Genomic DNA, 12,753 nt, shown 5'->3' with positions numbered 1-12,753 from the left:
AACGGGGCCCGAAAACCAGCAAAATAAATGAATAAATAATGTACTTTAGCAAAACAAAATAAAACACTGCATGTAAATAAATATGTATATTTCAGAATTGAAGAGTGTAAAGAATTCTTTTTGTGCATATTCACTGTTGAGTCGTTGCATATTAAATGCAGACCTAAGCAATATAGGGCATACTGTAGGAAATTCCTATTGATGTTATGACACATGGAGCAAGAGAGATGGACAGTAATTAAGTTTGAATGTGAGGCGTGCCGCAGCAGACGTAGAATTCAACTAAGAAATTCTATTATACATTCTACTATAAAAACAGAGCTTCTTCGTTGATATTTTTATAAGTCCATTATTTCCGATGAATATGGTTGATTACCATGTAGGCAGTTGAACCTCATTCTCTAAAATGACAAACATATGCAGATAGAATAACCAAGCAAATCAAACACAGCTAATTGCTAAGAACAATATCAGTTATATTCTTCTCATTTTCTTTTGCTTTAGGTGCTAAAAACAACAGTTACACCCAAGGAATTTAAGGGTTTTAGTTACTGTGTCACCCGAGCAAGTAGACTGCAATTTTTATGAGCCCAGGTCAAAAATCTGTACCATGCGATATTTGAAAATAAAACATTCCACTAGCTGGTGAGCTAGTTGGGCACATTGTCTACTAGTCTGTATTGAAATGTACTAGCCATGGGCTAGTTGGGCACATTTTCTACTAGTCTGTATTGAAATGTACTAGCCATGGGCTAGCTGGGCACATTGTCTACTAGTCTGTTTTGAAATGTAGCTAGTTTAGCTTAATTTGGCTAGCTTAATTTCCATCCCTGGTTACACCTCTTCCAGTAGAACACTACGGCAAACTTCTGAAAAGTTACCTTAGTGTTAGTACAACACATATACATTTTCTGTATCAAATGTGATCTGTCAGACCTGTGCATTTTGCCTGGAAGCTATTAATCTAACATGACCCCTTTTCTGTGAGAGAAGGTGCCTGACCAATTATTTTCAGGCAGATGCAGGGATGCAGAATGACTCCAAGCATCAGTTTTTTTCTTCTTCAGATGATGCCTAAGGTAAGGGGAGAATGGCCAGAGGCTACGGCAGGCCCCCAGGGACAAACAGAGCTCATAAACTGTGAAACTGACATCTCTCATCTATTGCCTTTGCTAACTAGGCCTTTAAAAACCTTGATAGGGCTCTACGTGCCAAGCTCATCCCGTATGTTTTCCGAACATTATGAATTTGAAGTAATTTCAACGTATTGACCCATGTATAAAGATGCACATAATCATCACGTATCAAGGATGAGTAAAAGTGATTAAGCTTGATATATCTACACCTCTACTTACTTTCATATATCTTTCACCACTTCGTACAACTAGGAAGTGTTAAAAAATACATACAACTTCTATACAACTTTCCCCAATCAATACACCACTACCCTTGAGGGATGTTTTCTCATATCAAGATACGTTTCCTTCGCAAGTGTAGTTTTCTACTACATTCATCGAAGCTGGCTCAGTGTGCGTGTGTTGTATGTGCGTGGTTGTGCGTGTGTGTCAGAGTGGATGTGGGCCGCCACTGAGGGGTCACACTAAGTTTGTTTTTGGAATGCCAGTGGGTGGCGGCAAACACACACACGCACAATGGTTGCCACGGTAGCGGTTCCCCTGGCGACGGGTCCTCAGAATCAGACAAGCCTTGCAGGGTGCCTCCAGGAATGTTCCTTCAGTCACAGGTTGGCTCGTCAGTCCCGTCACTGTGTGTGTGTGTGTGTGTGTGTGTGTGTGTGTGTGTGTGTGTGTGTGTGTGTGTGTGTGTGTGTGTGTGTGTGTGTGTGTGTGTGTGTGTGTGTGTGTGTGTGTGTGTGTGTGTGTGTGTGTGTGTCTGTGTGTGTGTTTGTGTGTGTGTGTGTGTGTCACCTCTTGTCACCTCCACAACAGCCATACTCCACAATGAAGCCACGACGGACAATCTGACAATACAGGTCTGGTCTACTCCATATGCATTTTATGTGGGAGGTGCAGAGTGGTATTATAAATATAACACTCATTTCTGTGGTGGCTTTGTATATTCCCTCTGCCTTTTAGGTTAGAACATGCTAATAGGCTCCAAAAGAGCCCAAATGATCACTTGATATGCATAGCTAGGATGCATGAAAAGACGGCTTTGGAAATGGTACCAAACTGCAACCCTATTTGTCTGTCGTAGCTCTTGTTTTCCGTATTGATAAAACTCCTCTTGAGTTGCATTTCGTTGTACAACTGCCTTTCTATGGATTAGATGTCTTTGGGGTTGAGTCTTGACCTACAGTACAACAGGTTACACCTGACTGAATGCTGCGGCTACACTCATTGTTTCACTTGGTGAGTGCAGTGTTCAGTCTGGATAACCAGTCTACACAGGTGTGCTCTCTTAATTTGATCACTCTGTTGTCACAGAGAATTTTCCTGCACCGCAGGTGGAAATGAAAACTTGTAGTGTATTCAAACTTGATTTGCCCTAATGAAAAATGTACCAACCCCTACAAAAATGTCCATTAATTATAATCCACATAATAATTCACATTTCCTGTTGCAGCAGGATAATGTAATTTTCCTGCTGTGAGAAACTGGTCAAATTTAGATCCTACATCTGTAGAACAGATGTTGTTGGTATAGGAAGTGGCTCACATTGAGACCGGCTCAAGCCTGAGAAAAGCCCTGGTCCTACCTGTGAGGTATTGCAATGAACTGTAACACAACAATAGTCATTGAGGTAAATAGCATACATTCATGATCCTCAAACCACTGGCATGAAATCAATCTATCCGAGTCAAATAATGAAAAACAAAACAGAATAATTGGCTTGCGGTCGATAGCCGTTTGAATATAAGCCTTCCTTTAGCCGTATCAAGAGGCGTCCAAATGAGTTTATTGGGCCGTCTACAGAGATCAATGTCTACAGGGTCATAGTTTTATCTAGGACTTGTGCTGTCATTAAAAGAGCTTCAATAATTCATAGCACCCAGAGGTATACAGCACAGCCAACTGTTCCAACCAAGAATGAAAACACAAAAGCAGGAAAACACCCATTTTCCCGGATGGATCAACGTTCTAACACACAGGAACAGAAACACACTCGTTTCTCTTAGTTTGGATAACAAACTATCGTCAGAGAGCGAAATGGACCAATATACCATAGGTTTCCTTGCTTATCAGGTTTTCCTATTGCTGTTTCACATGTGGCTTGTGTTCTGTTCCTACCCTCGGCGGTATTAAACGTGTTCATTGTAATCTGAGCAGAGATAAATAGACTACAGATCCTTTCAATTGGCCTCCAGTACACAGGAGAGGCCAACCGTGACTCTGTCTAACTAATCAATAGACCAACAGCCGATGCCGTTGGAACGCCCCGAGGTTGTTATATAGAGGCATTATTATCATTATTAGAACAGATTACACAGCACCACTCTGGGACAACAACACATGCAGCATGTTAGAATTTCAGAAATATTATGACAATTATTTTGGTTTTGCTATGAGAAAGGGGTTAGATCCTTCCACAAAAAAACCCGATTATAATGCGTATTGAAGACAAGGGAAATTATACATTATACTACATTCATCCTTCAATATGTGATCAAACAAATTCTGCATTTTTAATTAAGAACATTCTGGAGGAAAAATGACAATGACAGCAAACGCTGTGATGAGAGGAGAAAGTTGATCAATGAGTCATTCTACTACTTCTATTGGCCTGTATAGGAAGAGTACAATCATGTACTGAGACGTGGAAAGATAGCTGTTTCGAAAGGATCCACATCACAAGGAGAGAGATAATGATATGACTTATAAATAAAGAAATAGGTTATGACGGAACGTAAGGATTTAATTATACAGCAACAGCGAGGTTTATTGATAAAAGAGTGAATTATTTAATTAGAAGGGTCATTTTTTACCAAGACAGCGCCAGTGACAAGTGTGCCAGATATGGAAAAAGAGAAGGGCTCACATTCGATATTTATTATCACTCCGACGACGACGTTAACGTTCACTATATGAGAATACTGGATGAAAACATGTAGAGACCAAACGCTAACCGGGGTAGAGACAGAATCGGACACATTCATCACCTTATCGTTTAAATAGCACACTATCCGGCAGAATATTTGACTTGTAATGACACTGCCCTGCTATTGGAGGCAAATTAGACAACTGTAGCCTTAGACGCTGAGTTTCAAGTTGCGGAAATGTTCAGTGTATTTTGCTACATTAGATATTTTACAATGGCAGTGGGATCTAGGCCCATAAATAAGTTGTGCGCAATGCATAGTGTAGTAAGCTAGCCAATAGAGCTAAATGTGGTTATACAGTGCCCTCCGTAATTACTGGGACAGTGACACATTTTTGGTTGTTTTGGCTCTGTACTCCAGCACTTTGGATTTGGAATGATACAATGACTATGAGGTTAAAGTGCAGACTGTCAGCTTTAATTTGAGGGTATTTTCCAGGGGCGCTACTTTGGTTTTAGAAGTGGGGGGGGACATCTTATATATATTATTTGACCGCTAGGAGGCATCCTCATGGTCCACACTGTTGCCTTGTTTTGTACCATATTCCAATGATAAAACCGGGGGGGGACAAAAATGCAATTTCAGAATGTGGGGGCCCCTGGTTTGCGCCCCTGGTTTGCGCCCCCTGGTATTTGCGCCCCTGGTATTTCAACCATGTCAGGTGAACCATTTAGAAATTACAGCACTTTTTGTACAAAGTCCCTCCATTTTAGGGGACCAAAAGTACTCGGACAAATTCACTTATATGTGTATAAAAGTGTTTGGTCCAAATTCCTATGCAATGATTCCATCAAACTTGTGACTACAAACCTGTTGAATGCATTTGCTGTTTTATAGTTGTGTTTCAGATTATTTTGTGCCCAAAATAAATTAATGGTAAATTATGTATTGTGTAATTTTGGAGTAACTTTTACTGTAAATAAGAATATAATATGTTTCGAAACACTTTGACATTAATGTGGATGCGACCATGATTACGGATAGTCCTGAATCAAATCAAATCAAATATTATTGGTCACATACACATGGTTAGCAGATGTTAATGCGAGTGTAGCAAAATGCTTGTGCTTCTAGTTCCGACAGTGCAGTAATATCTAACAAGTAATCTAACAATTCCCCAACAACTACCTAACACACAAAAATCTAAAGGGGTGAATGAGAATATGTATATATAAATATATGGATGAGCGATGCCCGAGCGGCATAGGCAAGGTGCAATAGATGGCATAAAATAAGATATGTAAAGATTTTTGAAGTGTAAAGATTTTTGAAGTGGCATTGTTTAAAGTGACTAGTGATCCATTTATTTTAAAGTGACCAGTGATTGGGTCTCAATGTAGGCAGCAGCTTCTCTGAGTTAGTGATGTCTGTTTAGCAGTCTGATGGCCTTGAGATAGAAGCTGTTTTTCAGTCTCTATCTCAAGGCCATCAGACTGCTAAACAGCAATCACTAACTCATAGAGGCTGCAGCCTACATTGAGACCCAATCACTGGTCACGAATGAATCGTGAATAATGATGAGTCAGAATTTTACAGACACAGAAATAGCATTCCCCAAGACGTGTTAACCTCTCATGATTACAATAACAGTGGAGGTTAGCAATTTTTTTTTTGGGGGGGGGGGGGGGGGGGTGGTGGTGATATTTGTGTGTCTGTACTCATCATTATTCACAATTAATTCAGGACTATCTGTAATCCTGGTAGCATCCACATGAATGTAGAAGTGTAGTCATTGTATCATTTCAAATCCAAAGTGCTGGAGTACAGAGGCAAAATAAGAAGAAATGCTTCACTGTCCCAATAGTTACAAAGAGAACTGTATAACCACACAACATATACATTTAGCAGACACTCTTATCCAGAGCAACTTAAAGGAGCAGTAAGGGTTAAGTGTTTTTCATCTAGTCGGCTCAGGGTTTCGAAACAGTGACCTTTTGGTTCCTGGCCCGACCCTCTTCACCACTAGGCTACCTGCAGTCCAATTTAACTCATGTAGCTCTGTTGGCTAGCGTACTACGCTATGCATTGCGAAGAACCTGTGTAGTGGCCTAGATCACACCGCCATTGTACAATATTCAATGTCGAAAAATACACTAAGCATCTCCGCAACTTGAAACTCAGCGTCTAAGGCTACAGCTGTCTCATTTGCCTCCAATAACAGGAGAGTGTCATTGCAAGTCAATTATTTGGACGGATAATGTGCTATGTTAACTAATTAGCTTGCTAGTTCTTCAGTCTCACTGGCACTAGAACCCATTAGTACCCTAATGTGTATGTACAGTACAGTGATTACAATCTTTTAGGGGAAAGAGAGGAGGAGAGGATAGAGAGAGAGAGAGAAGATAGAGGATTACACTGGAGACACTTCAACAGATCCCTGTGGAGATGGCTACGGTTTATACCAGGACTAAAACACTGTGTATAATGCACTGTAATTAGGCCCATGTAAACAGGGTGATATGTGGGAATCTGTTTGTCTCCTGAGATAGCAACGTAATTAAGATTGGGGATCATCGTGAGACATTGAGAGATCCACTTTGATAAGTAGGAGATTGTGCTTTTAGATGGCAATTCAAACTGCTGATACTGCATATCACCATAAATTACTGTGGACTCAATCTCTACACCAAACTAAATCAATCTAATGGCCTTGGTATTTTAATCATTGGACTGAACACTACAAGACGCAACCACATGCAAACGCAGCATTGGCGCTATCTTCCCTAGTTATTTGACTTCAGCAAATTCTGCATTCCATGCCGATGTGTCTGCCCCGTCCATTCGGATCAACCGTACACCAACAAAACAATATCCCGACCAATAACCAGCGCTACAAAGCTGGCTCTGTGTTTGAGCTTCACAGAGGCAGGGGCAACTACATCAAATATTTAGCTCTCCACCTTCCCCACATATAAAACGTGAGTTGGGAAGAGTGGGGTAGGGTGGAGCGGCAGAACAAGTACACACGGAGATGCCACTTCCTGTGTTGCTAATTATCCCTGTTTCCTTTGTGGGCCCAGCCGCTACTTCTCATCCAGCCGTTTTGATTGGTTTACTTGACCAAATAAATAAGTGAAGTTTATAAAAGAGTAATGGCCGCCCTTCCTCCTGACCTTTCCTTCATGCTAGTGCTAGAGCAGAGGTTTGGTGGACCATCCTTTAGTTCTGCCTGATCCCTTGGAGAAATAGTTTGTGTGTGTGTTTTTTATCATTCCGGGTTCTCCAGCTATATCGCTCTCTCCATGCATACATACTTGCATGAAGGGACTTACTCTTTGTCTGTAACGATGGTAGAGCGCTTTGGAAATAGCAATGAAGAACTTTCACCTGCTCTGTTACAGAGTTAAAGAGGACGCATCCTTCAACAAGATTTCAGTAGAAGCTCAGCCCTTTTCTTTTCTTTGGCTTGTGGTGTGAAACAGGTGCCTCAGACTGTATCGGAAACCCTCCTCTACATTTCCTCCTCTACCTCAGCAGGTAGCCTACCGGTTAAGAGCATTTGGCCAGTAACCGAAAGGTCGCTGGTCCGAATCCCTGAGTCGACCAGGTAAAACATCTGCCGATGTGCCCTTTGAGCAAGGTACTTAACCCTAATTACTCCTGTAAGTCGCTCTGGATAAGAGTGTCTGCTAGATGACTGAACTGTACCGCTCCTCTACTGATGGTCAGGTCAGTATCTCCACTTTCCTCCACTCAGAAGGCCTCAGGTGGTAGCGTCAACGCTGTGTGGTTCTTCCATCCGTCTAAAATCCTGGAGGAAGCTTGGAGCTGCCACTGACTGTTAGGGAGTAAGGGGCTGCCTAGCCCTCCAGACTCCCCTCTAGAAGAAGTCTAGCTGTCACACAAACACACACACACACACACACACACACACACACACACACACACACACACACACACACACACACACACACACACACACACACACACACACACACACACACACACACACACACACAAACACACACACACACACTTCCAGGCTCCCTTTATTGTCCCTGTCAGTTGTGAGGAGCCGGCGGTTAGCCCCAGCTCACCGTCACCCTCTGTCAGTAGCCTGACCGCTAAAACTAATGCGCCGCGTCAATCTCTCCCTCTCCTCCTTCCCTCTTTCTGTTCTGGACTCTGTTCCAACGCTAATTAGCTCACTAGAGACTTCTCCTTGTGGAAGAGGGAAGGAGGGGAATAGGAGGGAGGGATAGAGGGAGGTGGGGGTAGGGTTAGGGGTGTTGGGGGTCATGCTGGTTGGTTCAGTAGACGTTGAGCTAGTGGTAGTTGTGGTACTGGTACTGTAGAAGACCTGGACTGCTGATGATGAAAAGTTTGAGGGGTTTGGGATTTATTAGAAGGGGCAGCCAGTCCCTTTTTTACCTGGCTCTGTTTCTAACAAGATGGGGGTTTAATATTGGATCATCAGGTTGGGCAATGTTGGATATGAGAGAGGGTCGATTTGATCAACTCTCTGTCTCTCTCTCTCTCTCTTTCTCTCTCTCTCTCTCTCTCTCTCTCTCTCTCTCTCTCTCTCTCTCTCTCTCTCTCTTTCTCTCTCTCTCATGATAGGAGGCCTTGACCAACGAATTCCTTCTCGTCTATCCCTCCATCTCTCTGTCCATCCCTCCCTCTCTCCAACATGACCAGGTGATCAGAGGGTCTTCCAGGAGATTAACCAGAGCTCTTCGTCCAGGTCTGAGCACTCGCATGAAAGATTCACCCTGTCTGTCTTCTGGTGTGTAAATATTGTGCTAGCGGAATATGAAAGTAGTGCAACTATAAGGTACAAAAACATAGGGAGAAAAAGATCAAGAGCGGGTCTTACATCAAGAGGGACCCCGAGGATGTCTTTGTTGTCAACTTCAGAAGAGGAAGAGAGGAGCCGAGGAGGAAACAGACAGAAGGGAAAGATGCCAGAGTCAAGCTCAAAGGATTGGGTCTGGGCAAGGTGATCGGTATTCCTCGGCAGTCTGCCTTCTGGCTCAGATCAGTGGGAATAAGCTGGCAGCCAAGCCAGAGGGCATAGCAGCACAAACACACCTTCAGCACTGCACTGCTAGAGGCTCGCCTCGGCCTCGCAATCTGGTGGGGCGGGGGAAGGGGAGGAGAGAGAGCGCAGGAGACAATAAATACTGCTGTAATTATCTTACCTACCACCGCCACATTGACATCCAGTGTGTGTGTGTGTGTGTGTGTGTGTGTGTGTGTGTGTGTGTGTGTGTGAGAGGGAGAGAGAGAGAGAGAGTGCATGCATGCGTGTGTGGGTGGGTGGGGTATGTCTGTGTCTCGAAGTGAGAGGCATACTGCACTGGCACTAAACACTCAATCCACTCAATGTACCAGAAAGAGAACAGTTTTTTAAATGGGACTGAGCCTAGGGCTTGAGGGTGAAAGGGCAGAATGCAGTGGTCAGATTGAATCCTCCTCAGGCCAGCATACGTCAGGTCCACTTACATCAGCCTGAACTCCAAATCACACGGACTAACTGACCCACAGAGAAATCCACCATCCTAAAATCCACCATAGATCCACCATCCTAAAATCCACCATAGATCCACCACCCTAAAATCCACCATAGAGCCCCTATCCTAAAATCCACCATAGATCAATCTCTCTAAAATCCACCACAGAGCCCCTATCCTAAAATCCACCATAGATCCACCATCCTAAAATCCACCATATAGCCCCTATCCTAAAATCCACCATATAGCCCCTATCCTAAAATCCACCATAGAGCCCCTATCCTAAAATCCACCATAGAGCCTCTATCCTAAAATCCACCATTGATCCTACAGTATATTTAGTGCTACTGCATCCACCTTGATACCAGAACAGCGGTTTGATTGACTCCCACTTTGTATGAAACACCAGTTTGGCCCTGTAGCTTGTCGAGTCGCTGTGCAGACCAAAGACATAAGCAGGTATCTGATTAGTGGGTGGTTGTGACAAGCACCAGATGCCCTGGTATAGGCCAGCTGTCTCCACGGTAACAGCCCTACACTTGGCAGATGGCCTGTTGCATGTATGATATTTACACTGGACCTCCTGCGCACCTGTGGTCACTATCACACTCTATCAGAATATCTGGTACTGCATTAGGTGGGGAGGAACACACTGGTGCCTGTTTCCCACTACAGGGCCTTACCAAACCTAACCACGCCACCAACGTGTAGGAAAGCACTTGTGAAAAGGCCAAACGAGCCAGCACGTTTTGGGTCAGCCCTGTAATGCGAATCAGACTCATGCATTGTATAATTGAGCTAATGATTTAGTCAGCAGAAGAGAGCCAGAACGGGCTTTTATAGTAGAAAGATATACAATATGTAAATAATTACACTGTTCCTAATTGATTCCTGCAAATCATTCACTAATCGATTACACATTCAGTTAGACATAGAGTCGATAATGGTGTTATCTTATGCTGCTAAGTTAATAGTTTTCCGCAATCCTCATACCTCATGTTTTGAGGAAAGGCAAGGAGTCTAGAATGGATTTTTATCAATTCCCCAAACTTGAAAGGTTAACTTGTTTTCCTAGGTAGAAATCATAAGAATACACAGCTAGTTTCTTAGCCTCTTCTCCCTCCAATCACCTCATCTAAAATCATATATTCCTGCCGTAATGACCATGGGTTTATGTTAGGGCCGATACGTCGATAACATAAATTAAAGCTACATTTGGCTACATATTTGATGCATTTAATTCAATTCCTGATCTGTTTTAATGATAAATAATCTTATTATTATCCATATCATAGATAATGTAGTTGGGTAATTGATCAATACGAGGAAAGGTTGGCATCCTGGTTTCTCCCAATGAGCTCCACAGAGACCCAACTCCGGCAGGAGCCTCAAAGATTTTCAAGGCTGTACCGTCGAAGTTCACCGCAAAATAAAAGAAAAATCATTCAATCTTGTCTAATTTGGCCCAAATTGGCATTCGGTTTGTGGTCTCAGAACTCATGAACATAACATAATGACGTTCCTCTCTCAGAGTGAGGCGGAAAAATACACAGTAAAAACTAGCTGTTGAATCAGTTTCTTAATGTGTTCCCCCCCCCCCAGTGTACTTCATCCTCCTTCCTCGTTCCTGGGCTCAAGGTTAACATATTCACATTAGTCTGGAAAGTGAATCAAATGAATAAATCGCTGCAAACAATTAGCGATTCATCAATACTCTCGGATCAATAGCAATGTTGGTAATTATCACTGTTGGGACGAGGGAGATGGCCTTTACCTTGTTGATGCTGTCTAGATCACAACATGTTACCTGCCGCAGGGCTGGAGAAGACAAATCAAAACACATCAAGATAATGAAATATATTTCCAATCCATTATTATAGAGGACAGGGATAGTACATGTTACATTTGACTCATTTAGCAGACACTCTTATCCAGAACGACTTACAGGAGCAATGAAGGCCTTGCCCAAGGGCACATCAAAAGATTTTTTCACCTAGTCGGCTCGGGGATTCAAACCAGCAACCTTTCATGTAAGTTGAATGAGTCTAAATAGGTACAGTATAATACTTCCTCAGTTTTAGATGAGCTGTTTCCGTTTGGATCATTTGACTTTGACAAGAGTAAAAGCCGGTACTCCTCAAGATGTAAGTATGTTAATAAGCGCTTGGTTGTGGGTTTGAGTGTGATGACTGTGAGAGCAACAATTCACATTGATATGCGTGGTAGTCACAAAATACTTCTTTAAATACCACTATTTCCTCATTTTAATTGGATTTGGATAGAACGAAAACACTTATTAATCAATCAAATAAACTCCTCTGGGAGGCTGAAAGTAACTGAGGAAAATATTGAAATCCTATTTTTCATTTATCATGAGAAAGTTTTCAAGGAAAGTTATTTTGTGAATAATTTTATTATTTTTCATTTGAAACTGAAATACACTACAAGTTTGCATTTCCTACTTTACAGGAAGATTCTCAGCAACAAAATAGTGCCCAAATTAAGATCCTACATCTGTAGCCGTGTTAGAGGTCTATACAACAGCTTGTAATCGGCAGAAGGATTTGGGAAGACTGACTATAAAACCCCAACCGTATTTCCCCCACACCCTTTTACATTTAAAATAAATATTTTAAAAATCATTCTAAAGTTTGTAATTTCCTCTTTGAAATTTCCAACTTGATTTGCCCTAACAAAAAATGTATTAAACTCATACAAAAATGACCATGAATTATAATTCACATAATAATTCACATTTCCTGTTGCTGACAGATTATTTTCCTGCTGCAGCTAACTGACTCAAATTAAGATCCTACATCTGTAATTGAAAAGTAATAGGCATCATAAGAACAGAAATAGCCATGTGCTCAAATCCCTGAACACTTAAACCATTCACTTATTCTGGGCAGTGGAGGGAAAAGTATCCAATTGTCAAACTAGAGTAAAAGTAAATATACCTTAAAAGAAAATGACTCAAGTAAAAGTGAAAGTCACCCAGTAAAATACTACTTGAGTAAAAGTAAAAAATTATTTGTCTTTAAATATACTTAAGTATAAAAAGTAAATGCAATCGTTAAAATATACTTAAATATCAAAAGTAAAAGAAAAGGTATAAATCATTTAAAATTCCTTAAATTAAGCAACCCAGACGGCATGATTTTCTTGTTTTTTAAATTTACGCATAGCCAAGGGCACAGTTCAACAGTTAGACATAATTACAAACTAAGCATTTGTGTTTAG

This window comes from Oncorhynchus kisutch, linkage group LG12, assembly GCF_002021735.2.
Source record: "Oncorhynchus kisutch isolate 150728-3 linkage group LG12, Okis_V2, whole genome shotgun sequence".
NCBI lineage: Eukaryota > Metazoa > Chordata > Actinopteri > Salmoniformes > Salmonidae > Oncorhynchus > Oncorhynchus kisutch.
The sequence above is the reverse complement of the archived record's forward strand: the minus strand, read 5'-3'. Positions refer to the sequence as shown.